Raw genomic sequence first — 19107 nt, 5'->3', positions numbered from 1 at the left:
AGTACAGCTTATTGAATTTTCCTTAGACGTGATGCCGTCGTATCATGAAAAAGTGAACCCACAATGCATCACTGTGTAAGTTATTGTATATGCTGCTGTAGTTCCATTCTAAATGCATCTGTTGTAGTGTCTTACTTTCTGAAAAAGCAAGTTGCCAACAAGGTTTTGCAGGTGGAACACCCTAAATTTAAAATTTATGCATGTGATGATATAGTAGAGAAATCACAATGTAAATAAAAAGTGACTCATCTGAAGAAGCAAGTCGTTTGTGTTTTCCCAGAATACTTTGTAGTTGTGTGTAAATTGTTGCCAAGTGCCTAACATGATATCATTTTGTGGATGAGGTTGTACTAAAACTGAGTAAATACTGAAAAAAATGAAGCAACACGCAGTTATCTTCATTTTTTACACAATCACTAGAAAGTTTAACATTTGAAGTACAGCTGGAAATGAATTGTAGAACAAACATCCTTCAGAAACTGAAAATACACTTTAAGCTTGTCTGTCAACAGCTGCTTAGCTTTGTCTAGTAAGACCATTTAGGATGTTCATCGTGTTACACTGCTGCAGTTATAACTGTTGGGTTATCCTGCCGTCAGGCGGTCCCGCAGTCGGCCCGAGTTCCAAAGTCTTGGTCCGGCGTCGGTTGCTGTCGCTTCTTCCCTGACGTCAGAGCATCAGGGGTATATAAAATGCATCCGACGCCATTTTCTTCTGTCTTTCTTGCCGCGCAGTGTCCGAAGCAGAAGCAGTTCGCAAGTGCTGGTCGGCAGACTCCTGAGATCTTCAAATCGAATTTCAGACCGAAGTCTTCATAAAGCTAAGTACCCCCGTTGGGGAACCTTTTCTTGCCTCAGTCCAATGTCAGAAAAAGTTAACAATTGCATTTCTTGTGGGAAGCAAATACCTCATAAGGACTTTCATTCCTATTGTATTCCTTGCCTAGGCCCAGACCACGACGTCACAGGTTGTCGGTTTTGTGCTAGGTTTAATAAACGAACAATTAAACGTCGGCTTGATTTCGCCCGACATTATTTTGGTAGGAAATTTAATTATACCATGCCTTCGGAGCAACCGACGACCGGAATGCATAAAAAACGCAAAGATAAGGACAGGCAGTCGAAATCCAAACTGGATTCTGAGGCCTCTGCTAGGCCAGTCGCCGGCTCTCCGGTTTTCAGTGAGGCGCCTACGCAGCCCCTGACGACCGCTGATTTAGAACCCCAGGTGACATCCGACTCTCAAGCGGAGATTACTAGGCCTCCACAACCTTCACCTTTAGGCCCTACCAACTCCATACCTGAAGGAGATTCTGGTGCAGTTGAAACGCCTTCAGTTACTGAAGGTGTCTTCAGACCGACTACACTCACTATTAAATCCTATGTAAAACTGAAAACTCCTTTAAAAACAAAAAAGACTGCACAGCAGTCTCCTGTACAAGGCTCCATGCCTAGGAAACAGATGCTTAAGATGGCTGAAGACTTAATTACACTTATCAGGGGTTCCCATCCCCCTCCTGATAAAAGGCCAAGGCAGGAGGAGGACTACGCTTCCACTGACCAGGTTTCATTTTCCTCAGACTCTTCTGAGGAACAGGAATATTCCTTTCCCCCTTATGAAGATTCTGATGCTGAAGAGTCCATCCCTTCTGCATCCCCCCCAGAAGACTTCTCTTTTGGGGAAACCTTACATACTATGAGGGAACATTTCCACTGGGAAGGCCAGGATTACTCTGATTCTAAGAAAAGGCTCAGAGAGTTCCTTTTACTACCCCAACACAGACTACTGGCAAGTCCACCTGTGTTAGACATTGTGGATGATGTTTATTCAGAATCTAGCCTTAACCCAGACTCACTACCTCCTGCACCAGCCAAACCAGACAGATACTACAGAGTCCCTGACTCGCACAAATTCCTGTATAAAAGCCCTGTTGCTGATCCAGAAACCATTTCTCAGGGTCCCAAAGGGGTTAAAGCCTCTACTGCTAAAAATCCTGTACCCTATGAAAGGGATTCTAGAGCACTAGACAGATGGGGAAAGAAAGTATATACCTCAGCTACTCTAGCTATAAGGGCCTTAAATTGTCAGTTTCACATGCTGAAATATCAACAATATCTGATGTCTCAATTAAAACAAAACCTGCTCGCACATACAGATCAGCCAGATTACAAGGAAATGCAAGATTTGTTGCATTCAGCTGAACAAATGGGAAAACATACTTTGCAATGTGGATTTGATTCATTGGAAGCTTCTTGAAGAACAGCAGTGACAGGGTCTGTCATACGTAGGCATGCTTGGTTAAAAGAGCAAATATTGCCTGATCATGTTAAAGCAAAATTATTGGATGCACCCTTACAGCAGGATGTTTTATTTGGTGTAAAAGCAGAAGACGTTTTAAAGAAAATGGAGGATAAGGCAAAATCTATGCAGACAGTCAAGGATTTCTTACAGGCTCAACCTCCTCGTTTCAGCAGAAATTGGCCAACCAAAAACTGGTGCTTTCCAGCTTCTGCCAGATCACAGAGGGGCAGATACAGATGCCCAAAAGGCAGAGGCCAGCCACAAGGCTCTTACCAGCCTCGACAATGGAGTGCCACAACCCAAAGAGGAGGAGAAGACAGGTCTCAAGCTACCAGAAGACAAACACAATGACTTACCCCTCAGACTACCAAGCAAAACCCTCTTGGCAGCTCCCTTGGGGGGAAAACTAGCTCTTTTTACAGACAATTGGCACATCATCACAAAAGACAAATGGGTCCTAAGTATTGTATCTCAAGGATACAGGTTCCACTTTCACACTTTACCAAGGATAAAAAGAATGCCAAACCTGCCACCAAATCAATGAGCAGAGGCTCAAAAGCAAATTTCAGCTCTCATGGACATGAGAGCCATTCAACAGGTTCCCACACAGGAGCAAGGACAAGGATTTTACTCAAGACTTTTTCTAGTTCCCCGAAAGGACAAAGCCTGGAGACCCATTCTGGACCTCTCAATTCTAAGCACATACCTGGAAGTACCCAAATTCAAGATGCTAGCAAGCACTACAGCAACTTCTTCCCATGCTGGGCAAGAAAGGTTGGCTAGTAACGTTGGACCTCAAGGAGGCATACTTGCATGTCCCTATCAAACAAAATTGCAGAAGATACCTCCGATTCATTGCAGGTTCAACCCATTACCAATTCTCTGCACTACCCTTTGGCTTATCTACTGCGCCCAGAGTCTTCACAAAATGCCTGGCACCAGTAATTGCATACTGCAGACAAAGAGAGATTCAAATATATCCATACCTGGATGACTGCCTTATTCAAGCAGAAATCAAGGACATTCTATTAAAGCATCTGGCGTTTGTCAAAAACCTTCTCAGTTGCCTAGGGTACACAGTAAATGAAAAGAAATTAAAACTAGTGCCCTCACAAGACATAATATTTCTGGGTGCCAGCTTAAATACAACGGCCCAGATGGCTTGCCTCACGCCAGACGAGCAAAGACAACTGACTCACTACTTCAAAATGATGGCAACAAAGACCCAACTCCCTGCAAGAAAAATTCTGCAGACCTTGGGATTCATGGCATCTTGCATACTACTAATACCATTTGCAATACTGCATATGAGGAAATTACAATGGTATCTGAAACGCGTATGGTCTCAACACAGCCACAGCTTGGAAACAATAATTCCACTCATTCCCTGCCTTCAACAAGAGTTTCTATGGTGGGCTCAGGCATGCCACCTCAACAATGGTCAGCCTTTCACCTTACCTACAGCCAGGCAAACTACAACAGATGCATCGGATTATGCCTGTGGAGCACACATGGCAGGACAGTGTATTCAGGGCAAATGGCCTGCAAACCAAAGGCATCTACATATCAATCAAAAAGAGATGCTAGCTGTACAAAATGCTCTAACAGCCTTCAAGGACCTCCTACATCCAGGACAACTCCTAATAAAGACGGACAACACCACAGTGATGTGGTACATAAACAAGCAAGGGGGCACACACTCCTACCCCCTATGCAGACAAGCAATGACCTTATGGAACACAGCACTGACCTACCAAGTTCAACTACAAGCACAATTCCTGCCAGGAAACAAAAACACACTGGCAGATGATCTAAGCAGAAACATCACAGATCCTCACTAGTGGAAGCTAGATCCACAAGTATTTGCAATGATAACTCAAAAATGGGGGAGCCCAGAAAAGATCTCTTTGCTTCCCCCCAAAACTACCAACTTTGGAAGTTTTGCACAAGGACATACCACACACTAGCTTGGAAAGTGGACGCCCTCTCATTCACTTGGAAAACATTGACAATGTATGCCTTTCCTCAACTGCCTCTTCTAGCAAAGGTGCTGCTGAAAGCCAGATTAGAGAGGCCACAAATGATACTGATTGCTCCAGACTGGCCACGCCAACACTGGTATCCAATACTAAGGAACATGCCTCAAGGCCCACCATGGATTTTGCCTACAATTCCTCACCTGCTCACTCAGCAAAACAATCAGATTCTACACAGCCAGCTCAAGACTTTAAAACTGCTGCATGGCAAATTGCCCAAATAACCAGTCAACACTTCTCTCTAAAGCTGTGATGGATGTCATTCTGGAGGCCAGGAGGCCCAGCGCCAGGGAAGTCTATTCAGACAAATGGAAAACATTCTGTGCCTGGAACCAGGCTAAAGGCCAAAATCCCCTTGTCCCAAATATTCCTCAGATTCTTCAATATTTAACTGAGATGTTGCACAAAGGACTTTCCTTCTCGTCTATTAAGATCCACGCCTCAGCTATTTCAGCTCAATACAACACGGATCCTCCTATATTTTCACATCCATTACTAAGACAGTTCCTCAGAGGGGCTAAGAACATAAGACCACCCCGGAGAGCACCAACACCAACTTGGGACCTCAACTTTGTTCTGGAAAAGCTAACACTTCCGTCCTTTGAGCCAGCTTTCACTGCTGATCTACAATTCCTGTCATGGAAAACTGCCCTGCTGCTAGCAGTAACCTCAGCACGAAGAGTCTCAGAACTACAGACCCTAATGGCAGTGGAGCCTTTCATCGTTTTTCATCAAGACAGAGTCTCTTTATGAACGAACCCTTCCTTTATGCCAAAGGTGGTATCCCGTGTGGCCCTAAACCAAACCATTCATTTGCCCACCTTTTATCCAAACCCCCAGAACAAAGGGGAAAGGCTCCTACACTCCTTGGACATTCACAGGCAATTACATTACTACTTGGATAAAACTAAGGCTTTCAGAAAATCTGACCAGCTCTTTGTATCCTATGCTGCAGGATCTCAAGGAAAAGCTATCTCAAAACAAACCATTTCAAAATGGATAGGACATTGTATCTGTTTCTGCTACACACACCATGGGAAATCTGTGCCTGGTAACATCAGGCCCCATTCCACCAGGGCTACAGCAACATCAACAGCCTTCCTCAGAGGGGTACCAACCAAGGATATTTTGGAGGCTGTCACTTGGAGTTCAGTGCACACCTTCACCAAGCACTATCACTTATATATTCTAAAACCAGAGCTGGCTTTGCCACTGCAGTTCTGCAGGGCCTACTAGCCTCTCCAAACCCTGTTTAGTTCCACCACCCATCCTTAGCTTTGAGATTCTACCCAACAGTGATGACTGCAGCAGTGTAACATGATGAACATAGTACAGTTCTGTACCTACCATAAATGTAGATGTTCGAGTGTTCACACTGCTGCAGTCCAGGTTACCCTCCCTCCATCCCCTCTGAACTAGCTGGTCTTATCTATTCCTTTCTATCATATACAACCTCTATGGTGTAGTTGCTGGTGACGGAAGGTATTGTTTTATTTTTATATGTATATTTTTATATAGCAGTTTATATTGCCTACCTATTGGGGGCACCTGACATCTGGGGCAAGAAAAACTGAAGAAAATGGCGTTGGATGCATCTTATATACCCCTGACGCTCTGACGTCAGGGAAGAAGCAACAGCAACCAATGCCGGACCAAGACTTTGGAACTCAGGCCGACTGCGGGACCGCCTGATGGCAGGATAACCCAACAGTGATGACTGCAGCAGTGTGAACACTCTAACATCTACATTTATGGTAGGTACAAAACTGTACTTTTTCTCTTGCTAAAATTACGTGGAGTCATGCAGGGCCGGCCTTAGCCGAAATGGCGCCCTAGACGAAGTAGTGCTCTGGCGTCCCTTAAGCCCCACCTACACCACACTCATGAAACAACCCTATTTGAGCCACACCCACTGGGTCATTCCCCAAGAAAGCCACTCCAGACATTTCCTTAAATTATTTAAATGCATAAGAAGAAAAAGATACCTTGTAATGTAGTTAAACTGCAACTACCTTTGCATATGTATTTTCTACTTGAAATACCAGAGCCAGATCATGGTCAAATAGGGTTCTAGGAAGCGTAATAGACCAAAACCCCAGAGCAACCCCTCCTGCAACAACCCCCAGCAGCAGTCCCCTCCTCAGCCATTCCAGTGTACCATTATTTGGTTATCTCACCAGTTACCATGCGTATGTTCTATTATGTGCTTCTACAATGATTACAGATATTGAAATAAAATAGCACTGACACAGATAGCCATTTACTAAAGAAACAGTACAGTCTCACAATGAAAACAGACTTAGCATGAGCAGTAAACTGGTCTGCCCTTGAAACTCACATTCATTGAAATGGCAAAACTCACATTCATTGAAACAGCATGAAAACCCACATTCATAAAAATGCATCTGGTTGGTGGAGAATTCAGTTTATCTTTGGGCTGTTTTCAAAACAGACTCCTTGCACACATTTTTTTAGGGCCATGCATACCATATATTTGTTCTTTAATTCACTTTCCTGATTGTATCAAATTATATTCCTTGTATTATATTCCTAATATAATACAGCACAACTTGTTAGAATGTTTTAAATTTGTAGTTTTAAACATTCTTTTAATAAGCAGTGAAACAAAATTTATGAAGCAAACACTACCCATTTCAGAAAATTTCAACAATAAAAGGCCACTCAAGACTACTGTCATTACAATCCGCCAATATTACTCCACACGCACAATCTCTGTAGAAGTAAAATCATCTGAATTCCACATTAAAGAAATCTGTAACTAACCACAAAAGGAGGGGGAGTATCAATATTCATCAAAGATACCCACACCTCCAGGTTGGTGGCAAAGCACGAAGCATCAGAGACTATCCATGTGCAACTAACAGTGGGTAAAACTGCCTTCCAGTTTATAGCCTGCTACAGACCACCCTCCCAAACCCAGGAACCCCACCCGGCCTTTCTGAGAACACTGGAAAATATGAAGGTCTCTCCAAACACCATTATATTGGGCGACTTCAACTACCCAAACATAGACTGGGAGCATTACTCTAGCTCCAACACCCTAGCCCAAAGGTTCCTAGAATTTATAAACTCAAATGCTATGGAACAACTTATTACCACTCCCACAAGAGGGGAAAACATACTGGACCTGATCATCACCAACATGGGGACTCTATGCTCCATATCAGAAGTGTATCCCTCACTGGTAAGATCAGACCATAAACTAATCTCACTGGATATTCACATCCCGACCCCACCCCCTGCCCAGAAAACCACAGTGAAAAACTTCTCTAAAGCAAATTTCACATTCCTCAAAACCGAGGTGGAATCCTTCAAAGCCCCCAGGCCTGTGGAAAATACGGCCCAGACTGCAGAATCCTTTATAAACGCATTCTGTGAACACCTACAGGAACGCATGGATCATGCGATCCCAAATAAAACCAACACCCAATCCTCCAAAGGCAGATGCCCTGTCTGGTGGACCCCAGCCATAAACAAACTATACAATAGAAGGAGGAAGCTACTAAATGATAGAGGAAAATCCCAAAAAGGGAAGGCATCACTGATCAGTATTAGCAAAAAACTACGGGCACTCATAAAATTGTCTAAGGCCAGCTTTGAGAGAAAAATTGCACAGGACACTAAGGATAATCACAAGGCTTTCTTTAGTTATGTTAGGAACCTGGGTGGTAATTCCCAGATATGCTCAGAATTAGTTCAGAATGACAAAAAATACACTGAACCCACAGACATTGCCAACATTCTAGCTGACAGGTTCAGCGCAAACTTCTCTCCCCACCAAAGGGCAAATATCTGTCCCAGCAGAGTGCTGCCCCTGACATCTCAGATGCTCAGGTAAGAGCCGCCTCTCCAAAGCAAAAACACAGCATAAATGGGACCAGACGGTGTCCCAGGCTGCGTCCTACATGAACTCAAGAAGAGCTAAACCCAAGCATAAAACTACTGTTCAATCTCAGCCTTACTACAGGATATGTGCCCAAAGAGTGGCGTGCAGCAACAGTGGTCCCTCTCCATAAAGGTGGTGCCTCAACAGATCCTGGAAACTATCGCCCATAAGCCTGACTAGCTTGGTCTGCAAAGCTATGGAAAGGATCATCATGGACCTCATAAATAAAGATATTGGGGACCTACAGACACTGGATCCTACCCAGTTCGGCTTTGTTAAGGGCAGATCCTGCCTCTTAAACCTGGTTGATTTCTTTGAAACGTCACCAAGGCCATTGTCGAGGGAAGGTGGTCTACACAGCCTACCTGGACCTCGCAAAAGCCTTCGATACAAACCCCACTTGGGCATTATAGATAAGCTCACCAGCTTAAATATAAACCCCTATGTCACTAGATGGATTGCAAACTGGCTCAAGGACAGAACCCACATGGTTAGAATTGCTGGAGCCATGTCAGACTCCAAACCAGTTACAAGTGGTGTCCCACAAGGCTCAGTCTTGGGACCTCTCTTGTTTGGTATATATTTCTCGGAGGTACAGGCCAACACGGAAGGACTGTGGCTGACCAAGTTCGCAGATGACTGCAAACTGGGCGCCATAATCGGCTCTCCAGCCGACACAAGCATCCTCCAAAAGGGCCTCATAGAAACAGACAACTGGTGCCAGAGCCATGGCCTCAAGCTAAATGCCAAAATGTGTATAGTCATCCCTTTGGCAAAAACAAAGTGCCCACAAATTACCACATAGGTAGTAATCCATTAAGTACAGAAGAAGTAATTAGGGACCTGGGGACCCAAGTTGATAGCAATCTCTCATTTGACAACCACGTGGCCAAAGTGGTTAGAAAAACCTTTATATAGCCCACCTAATCATGAGGGATTCACATCTAGATCAGGGAGGTCATCGTGCCTCTTTACTCATCCCTCATCAGGCCCATAATTGAGTACAATGCCCATTTTGGGATGTACCTTACCAGACACCTGCAGCAACTGGAAAGACCCTAAAAGTACCTCACCAAGAGGATCAAAGGGCTCAAACAGATGCCATATGCTGCCCGGTTAAAGAAACTCCAGCTCTACTCAGTGGCATACCGCCTGTTCAGAGGCGATCTGTGCCTGACATATAAAGCCATGTCCAACCCGGAATTAATGGACATGCTGCACCTCAGAAAATCCAAATCCCATCGAGCTACTCGCTCGAGAGACTTGAACCTCAGCACTGAAATAAATAGGACATGCTGGAGGGACAGATTCAGAACCCAGAGGCTCCCTTCACTCTGGAATAAAATCCCAGTCCAGGTTAGGCAGAGTCCCTCATTGACTCTCTTCAAGAGGAATCTTGATGAGTGGATGGGAGATCGTAGGTTTACCCCGGGTATCACTTCTGTGTCACTGTTAGACAGAGGCACAGTATACTAACCTCGAAAAAGGGCATAGCAAAATAAATTTAAAATGGGTGGCGAAAGCCAAACACATTCTGGCTAGGCTTATAAATGCCCTAGGGCAGATAGCCTTGTATGAACCTATGAACCTATGAAGAGGTTGCTACAGCATGAAAACCCACATTCATAAAAATGCATCTGGTTGGTGGAGAATTAAGTTTATCTTTGGGCTGTTTTCAAAACAGACTCCTTGCACACATTTTTTTAGGGCCATGCATACCATGTATTTATTCTTTAATTCACTTTCTTGATTGTATCAAATTATATTCCTTGTATTATATTCCTAATATAATACAGCACCACTTGTTAGAATGTTTTAAATTTGTAGATGTTCATCGTGCATACAGCTGCAGTCATTACAGATGGGTTCTCCTGCCGTCAGGCGGGTCCTCGGTCGGCCGAATTCCAAAGTCTAGGTCCGGCGTCGGTTGCTGTTGCTTTCTTTCCTGACGTCAGTGCAACAGGGGTATATAAGACACAGCCGACGCCATTTTCTTCAGTCTTTTTTGCCGCGCGGTGCCCGAAGCAGAAGCAGTTCGCAAGTGCCGGTCGGCCAGCTCCTGAAATTACTAAAATTTGGAAACCAAAGTCTTCTTTAAAGCTAAGTACCCCGTTGGGGAAACTTTTCTTGCCTCAGACCGATGTCAGACAAAGTTAACAATTGTATTTCTTGTGGGAAGCAAATACCGCATAAGGATTTCCATTCCCTCTGTATACCTTGCTTAGGCCCAGACCACGATGTCTCGGGCTGTCGCTTTTGTGCTACTTTCAATAAACGCACTATTAAGCGTCGGGCGGAGTTCGCCCAGCACTTTTTTGGTAAAACTTTTAATTATAAAATGTCGTTGGAGACTCCGACTACTGTTTTGTCCAAAAAACGCAAGGACAAAGACCGACACGCGAGGTCCGCGGTCTCCACCGACACCACGCCAAAACTGGCTACACGTGGTCCGGTTCTCAGTGAGGCGCCTACGCAGCCCCTGACTACCGACGACACTTCTCTGGCGGGGTCTTCTGTAACCGAGACCGCAGGTTCCTCGGCCCATACCCCGACTACAGCTACCGAAGCCGCTGTGAGTGTTGAGCCTCTTAATGTGGACAGGTCCACTTCCACCCATGGTGTCTTCAGACCTTCTTCTTCCTTTTCCATAAAGGCCTTTACTAAGTCTAAATCAGCCATGCATTCCAAGAGGCCTGTTGCACAGGGCCCATCTCCAGGCCCCATGCCTAAAAAGCAGATGCTCAAAATGGCTGAGGATTTAATTACTCTAATCAGGGGTTCTCATCCCCCTCCGGACAAGAGACCCAGAGTGGAGGAAAATTCTCCCTCTCCTGACCAGGGCTCCATTATTTCAGAACATTCTGATGTGGAGGAACATTCGTACTCCCCTTTTGAAGATTCTGATGCAGAACAGTCTATTCCTTCTGTATCCCCCCCAGAGGATTTTTCATTCGGGGAAACCTTGCATACCTTGAGGGAACACTTCCATTGGGAAGGCCAAGATTTCTCAGATTCCAAGAAAAGGCTTAGGGAATTTCTTTTGCTACCTCAGGACAGACCTCTGGCGATACCTCCTGTCTTGGACATACTTGATGATGTTTACTCGAAGGCTTGCCTTAATACGGATTCCCTGCCTCATGCCCCAGTCAAGCCTGATAGGTACTACAGAGTTCCTAACTCACACCAATTCCTTTACAAAAGCCATAATGCAGACCCTGAAACCATTTCTCAAGGCCCCGAGGGAATGAAGGCCTCTACTGCTAAAAATCCATTACCTTCCGAGAGAGAGTCTAGATCCTTAGAAAGGTGGGGAAAAAAGGTATATACCTCGGCCACCCTAGCCATGAGGGCCTTAAATTGTCAGTTCCATATGCTTAAATATCAGCAGTTTCTGTTATCACAATTAAAGAATAAAATGTCACAACCTGAACAACCAGATTTAAAGGAGTTGCAGGATATGATGCATAGCGCAGAACAAGTGGGTAAACACACCTTGCAATGTGGCTATGATGCTCTAGAGGCCTCAAGTAGAGCTGCTGTTACAGGATCAGTCATTCGTAGACATGCCTGGCTTAGGGAACAAACCTTGCCTGACCATGTTAAAGCTAAACTATTAGATGCTCCTTTACAAAAGGATGTATTATTTGGTACTAATGCTGAGGAGATTCTATGGAAAATGGAAGAAAAAGCTAAATCTATGCAAACTGTCAAGGCTTTTCTACAGGTGCAACCACCACATTTTAGCAGAAATTGGCCTTCAAAAAACTGGTCCTTTCCAGCCACGGACAAGCCCCAAAGAGGTAGATATAGGTGCACAAGGGGCAGAGGACAATCTCAAGGATCATATAGAGACAGGCAATGGCAAACTCCAGCACCAAGAGGTGGCGAAGACAGTGCACAACAATACAGGAAACAAACCCAATGACTTTCCCCTTTGCATGCCAAGCAAGGCTCAGGTGGCAGCACCCTTGGGAGGAAAGCTGGCATTATTTTCAAAAAATTGGCATATTGTCACAAAAGACAAATGGATCCTGGACATTATAAACAGAGGCTACAGATTTCATTTTCACACTCTTCCAAAAATGAGAGGCATGCCGAACCTGCCACACAATCAAAGGGCAGAGGCTCAAATACAAATTTCAAAGCTCATGGGCATGAAAGCTATTCAAGAGGTACCTACTCACGAACAAGGTCAAGGTTTTTATTCAAGACTATTCCTGGTACCAAGGAAGGGAACCGATTGGAGACCCATTTTGGACTTATCCATCCTAAACACATTTCTACACGTACCAAAATTCAAGATGCTCACCTTACAGCAGCTTCTTCTCATGCTGGGCAAGGAGTCTTGGCTGGTAACATTGGACCTCAAGGAGGCATACCTGCATGTCCCAATCAGACAAAGCTGCAGATGATACCTCAGGTTTCTTGCAGGTTCAATCCACTATCAATTCTCTGCACTGCCCTTTGGCTTATCTACTGTGCCCAGAGTATTCACGAAATGCCTGGCATCAGTAATTGCCTACTGCAGACTTCAAGGGGTACAAATTTACCCTTATTTGGACGATTGCCTGATCCAGGCGGACAGCAAACTCATACTTCTGGAACATCTGGCTTATGTAACACGGTTATTGAATTACCTGGGATACACAGTCAGCAAAGAGAAATCCAGGCTAACACCATCTCAGAAAATAATTTTCCTGGGTGCCAACTTGGACACAAACACCCAGATGGCCTATCTTACGCCAGAAAAACAGTGGCAACTAACTCAATACTTCAAGACACTAGCAAGTTGTACCAGGCTAACTGCAAGGAAAATCCTGCAGGCTCTGGGATTCATGGCATCTTGCATTCTTCTAATCCCATATGCAAAGTTGCATATGAGGAAACTTCAGTGGTACCTAAAAAACCTATGGTCTCAACACAGCCACAGTTTGGAAACAATAATACCACTAATTCCATGTTTGCAAAAGGAATTTCTATGGTGGGCCCTAGCATGTCAAACAAACACAGGTCTACCATTCTGCAAGCCTCAAGCAAATCAAGTCATCACAGCAGACGCCTCAGACTACACCTGGGGGGCACACATGACAGACAGGTGCATTCAGGGCAAATGGTCCCAAAAGGAAAAGCATCTTCACATCAATCAAAAGGAGATGCTAGCAGTGATAAATGCAATTAGAGCTTTCAAGGACCTATTGCATCCAGGACAGTTATTGATAAGAACAGACAACACCACAGTAATGTGGTACATAAACAAACAAGGAGGAACACATTCATACCCCCTGTGCAGGCTGGCCATGTCACTTTGGAACATGGCTCTGGAATGGCAAATCGAACTTCAAGCACAGTCTGCCAGGTTTGGAAAACACGCTGGCAGACAATCTAAGCAGAAATATGACGGATCCGCACGAATGGAAGTTGCATCCTCAAGTGTTTACAAAGATAACTCAAGCGTGGGGAAGGCCAGACATAGATCTTTTTGCCTCCCACAAGAATCATCAATTGACAAAATTCTGCTGAAGGACATTTCATCCAAAGGCCTGGAGGGTGGACGCCCTTTCTTTCAGTTGTGTAGCACTGACAGTTTACGCCTTTCCACCTTTGCCTCTACTGCCCAAGGTGCTCTTGAAAGCAAGAGCAGACAGACCAAGGATGATACTGATTGCTCCAGACTGGCCAAGACAACACTGGTACCCACTCCTGAGGAGTCTAACACATTCTCCTCCCTGGACCCTACCTCTAATGCCTCTTCTCCTGACTCAGCACAGCTACAAAATTCTACACAGTCAGCTGAAAACACTCAACCTAGCTGCATGGAAAATTCCTTAACACCACAACAGACACTACTCTCCAAGGAGGTGCAGGATGTCATTTTGGAGGCAAGAAGGCCATCTACTAGAAAAGCCTATTCCGCAAAATGGAAACGGTTTTGCGTTTGGAATGAGAAAAAGGGCTAGGATCCTAGAAAACTGAATTTGCCTCAGATATTACAGTATCTAGCCGAGCTGCTGAACAGTGGACTTTCATTTTCCTCCATCAAAATCCATGCCTCAGCCATTTCTGCAGAGTACAACACTGATCCACCCTTATTCTCTCACCCACTCTTAAAGCAGTTCCTCAGAGGGGCTAAGAATATAAGACCTCCAAGGAAACAACCAATACCAGCCTGGGATCTTAATTACATTCTAGAAAAATTAACATTGCCTCCCTTTGAACCAGCTGCCTCAACAGATTTACAATATTTGTCCTGGAAAACAGCTTTCCTGCTGGCTATTACCTCAGCTCGTAGGGTCTCGGAACTACAAGCCCTCATGGCTGTGCAGCCCTTTCTCATCTTCCATCAGGACAGGGTTTCCCTACAAACCAACCCGTCATTTATGCCTAAGGTAGTATCAAGGGTAGCTTTAAATCAGGCCATACACTTACCTACCTTTTACCCCAATCCTCAAAACAAAGGGGAAAGGCTGCTACATTCCTTAGACATCCATAGACAGCTGCGTTACTATTTGGACAGAACAAAGCCTTTCAGAAAATCAGAACAACTCTTTGTGTCCTATGCAGTAGGAGCTCAAGGGAAGCTAATTTCCAAACAGACAATTTCAAAATGGATAGGCCACTGCATACGGTTATGTTACTCCTTTCATGGTAAATCTGTACCTGCAGGCATCAGATCCCACTCCACTAGGGCCACAGCTACCTCTGCAGCCTTCCTCAGAGGAGTCCCTACCAAAGATATTTTGGAGGCAGCCACTTGGAGTTCTGTGCATACCTTCACTAAACACTACCACCTACCTTTATACTCCAAAACTAGAGCAGGCTTTGCCACTGCTGTGTTGCAGGGCATTCTGGCTCCTCCCAGTTCCACCTAGTGCCTACCACCCTGTGCGTAGCTTTGGGATTCTACCCATCTGTAATGACAGCAGCTGTATGCACGATGAACATACTACAGTTTTGTACCTAACATAAATGTAGATGTTCGAGTGCTAATACAGCTGCAGTCCAGGTTTCCCTCCCTCCTTCCCCTCTGGGAACAGACCTAGTGGCTAACTCCTCTTCTTACAACCTGATTGGGTTATCCTTCTATGGTGTATTTGCTTGCAACTACTGATTTTTGATTATATTGCATTGCATGATTATATATAATATCTATATATATATATATATATATATATATTGCCTTCCTTCTGGGGGCACCTGACATCTGGGGCAAGAAAGACTGAAGAAAATGGTGTCGGCTGTGTCTTATATACCCCTGTCGCACTGACGTCAGGAAAGAAAGCGACAACAACCGACGCCGGACCTAGACTTTGGAATTCGGCCGACCGAGGACCCGCCTGATGGCAGGAGAACCCATCTGTAATGACTGCAGCTGTATTAGCACTCGAACATCTACATTTATGGTAGGTACAAAACTGTACTTTTTAAACATTCTTTTAATAAGCAGTGAAACACAATTTATGAAGCAAACACTACCCATTTCAGAAAATTTCAACAATAAAAGGCCACTCAAGACTTCTGTCATTACAATCCACCAATATTACTCCACACGGACAATCTCTGCAGAAGTAAAATCATCTGAATTCCACATTAAAGAAATCTGTAACTAATGAAGAGGTTGCTACTGGCAAACAACTTTACATATCAATCTACAAATTCAATGCCTGCTGCCCTTGAAAAATTAATTGCCTATATTACATTAAAAAATTGGTAAGTTGGTAATATTGCAATAGGAAATGACTAACAAGTTCACAGTCACTAGGTAGCTCATACAAAAGGACATACTCAGGAGTGTAGAACTCCTGTCCCCCCCTTATAATGCACCAAATAATCAACAATCATATAGGCACTGCATGTCAGCACTCCAGCTACATGATGCGTGAGCAGAATCCACAGCTTTCTGCACCAAAGGCAATTATGCTACTAACACTACTTTCACATTTTACAACACAGTGTGCCATTTGATAAACAAAAAACAGCTAGTTGCACATTGAAAACATTTACACTTGTTACAGTGTGCTAAATTTGTAGTTTTGAACATTTTTCCAGTAAGTAATGAAACAAAATGTATGACCCAATAATGACAAACCTGCCCATTTCAGAACATTTTAACCATAAAAGGCCCCTCAAACAGTATCAGTCAATAAGCATAATCTCTGCAGAAGTAAACATCATCTGAATAATTCTACATTAAAGAGATTTGTAACTAATGAAGATGCTATTACTGGCAAAGAACTTTACATTCTACTGTTCCATCTACAAATTTAGTGCTTGCTGCCCTTGAAGAATTAATTGCCTATGCTGCATTAAAGAAAAAAATGGTACACTGATAATATTGCAATAGAGAATGACTGAGAAACAGATAAGTTCATAGTAACTAGACATCTTAAACAAAGGATGGCACACTAAGGAATGCAGAACTCCTATCCCCTATTAAAATGCAACAAATAAATCGGCAACTAGGACATTTACATACCATGCCTCCATAACTCTCACCCTCTTAGCACAAGAAATCTGAACGAAGCCTAAAATAACGGGGGGGGGGTCAAAGGCCCCCAAACAGGGACAGATTATAAATATTGCTCTTATAGACTTAGAAAGTTGCTAGAATAACAGCATTTGTCTTAGCATGCATTTTCTGAAGGAAATGAAGGCTGAAAATCAAATGCATTATTGATTGACATTTCACCTCAGTGATTTATCAGATCAAATATTTTAGATGGACAAGACAAAAAATATGAGGCAAAATCTGGGAACTAAACAACATTATGGACAATGGAGATCTGTGTCTCAGCATTCTGTCAATGGATACATGGGCTTTGGGGAGAATGAAGTTGACCAGGGGTGTCAGCTGTAAGAAACAAGTGATAGCTGTGGGGAGGGGTAAAGTGTGTGTGTGGGACAAATAATAGGTTGAGAACTCTGATCTTCAATAATACAGTGCCCCACTCATCAAAAAAGGAAATCTTAAATCACAGCCATTGTTTCACCAGCAGCAATCCTTGAAGAAAGACTGTAATGTTTACTCTTAAGATAAATTAACAAAATTCTGCCATACACTTCTGCTACCTGCATGGAGTGTATACTCTTCTCCTCCCACCGAACATATAAAACATGTTGAAATTTCTCCATACTTCTCAACTAGCTTCCAGTATCAGATCCACAGATGCAGGTCTTGGAGAGCAAAAGTGTGATCTCCACATTTCCAAACGCCCTTATAAAAGTGCCAGCAGCTTCGGGGGGGGTACTGAAATGCACAGTGATAATAATATAGCACTTTAAATCCCTCAGATAAAGAGGACCCTAATCAATTTTGGACAGCTATAGCTGCATCAAGGTTTTAAAGATGATATGATAGCAAACAGGAAGCTAGAGCAGACTTCACAGCACACATGTAATATGATGGTACCTGGGTGCAACAGTAAATAGCCTGGTAACAGAGTTTTTCTGCTAGCTTTAAGAGATCAGTTTCAGAATCAGGAAGTCTCAGGTAAAGGGCATTAGTGTAGTAAAGGTAGGATGAAACAGGAACATGAACAGGTTTTGTAAGATCCTCTCAAGGAATAAGGTGTTCAATTCTGGAGATATTCCACAAGTAGAAACTTAATTATCCACCGTTTGCATTTGGTCCCTAAATATTAGCCAGTTCCTGAGGATCATGTTTAGACCATGCATCTTACTTAGCCGGTTCAGTAGTGGCCGCTATAATGGATAAAAGATGGGTATGACAAAGTAGATTAATCATTTAAACTAGCTTGAAGAGCCACAGCTTTGGTTTTGGATGCATTAAGTTTTAGCCAGTAAAGAATTAGCCATTAGTGAATGATAATCCAAATGATCAACAAAGGAATACACACACACATAAATACAGAAACACATATATATATATATATATATATATATATATATATATATATATATATACACACACACACACACACACACACACACACACACACACACACACACACACACACACACACACACACACACACACACACATTCATACACACACACACATACATACATACACACACACACACATACATACACACACACACACACACACACACACACACACACACACACACACACACACACACTTTCTCTCGCACACAGAAGCCCAGTGTAAACTACACAGACACAAAAATACACTTACCTTCTTTTTAATCTGAATAGCCACACACGTACACATGGCGTTAACCCTTCTCTTAAACTGCTTGTTTAATTTCCACCTGCATCTTTAGAACGTGTTTACATCCACGTTGGCGTGCGTGGATGTGACACATGCATGTTCCTCCTTAAAGGAGAAGACTCCACAACCGACTCCACTACCATGGAGTGAAGTTTTTTTTTTTGTTAATTCTTAAAATCCTGGCCAACCTGCAGGTATAAAAGTGGGAGGGGCACTCACTTTCCCCTCCTCTCACTATAATTCCGGCCACTTATGGTTTATTTATTTTAATTAATTTACTTTCTTATTATGCATTCGCATAATAAGAACAGTAAATTAATTAAAATAAATAAAGAAATAAACACAAATTGCGCCCTTTACGAAGCTCTCCTGTACAGCGCCCTAGGCGGTCGCCTATGCCTAAGGCCGGCCATGAAGTCATGTATTGTACACTGGGGCTTCTGAACTTGTCCGTGTTTCCAGGCTACATTGTATAAGTATGTTATGTGATCAGCTGTATTTTCTTTCCTTGTAGAATAGTGCTGTTATATCCCAGAAAGCTATCACTTCTTATACTTTGCAGCCTATTTCCTTTTAAGATTGTAGGTTTCACCATTCTCTAACATTTTGTACTATAAGTCAAGATTCGTTTTATTTAATCTTTTTATGTCTGATATTCTAAACTAGACTAT

The 19107-nt window shown here is 43.4% G+C and overlaps 1 protein-coding gene across 2 annotated transcripts in view; it reads left to right on the top strand.

The window, feature by feature from the left end:
* The window catches only part of LOC122797179 (D-threo-3-hydroxyaspartate dehydratase-like), a 1365126-nt gene that overhangs the window by 1176129 nt on the left and 169890 nt on the right, over positions 1-19107 (top strand). The window lies entirely within an intron of this gene.

This window comes from Protopterus annectens, chromosome 3.part0 (genome assembly GCF_019279795.1).
Source record: "Protopterus annectens isolate FY-2018-M chromosome 3.part0, PAN1.0, whole genome shotgun sequence".
In the NCBI taxonomy this organism is placed as follows: Eukaryota; Metazoa; Chordata; order Ceratodontiformes; family Protopteridae; genus Protopterus; species Protopterus annectens.
The sequence above is the reverse complement of the archived record's forward strand: the minus strand, read 5'-3'. Positions and strand labels throughout refer to the sequence as shown.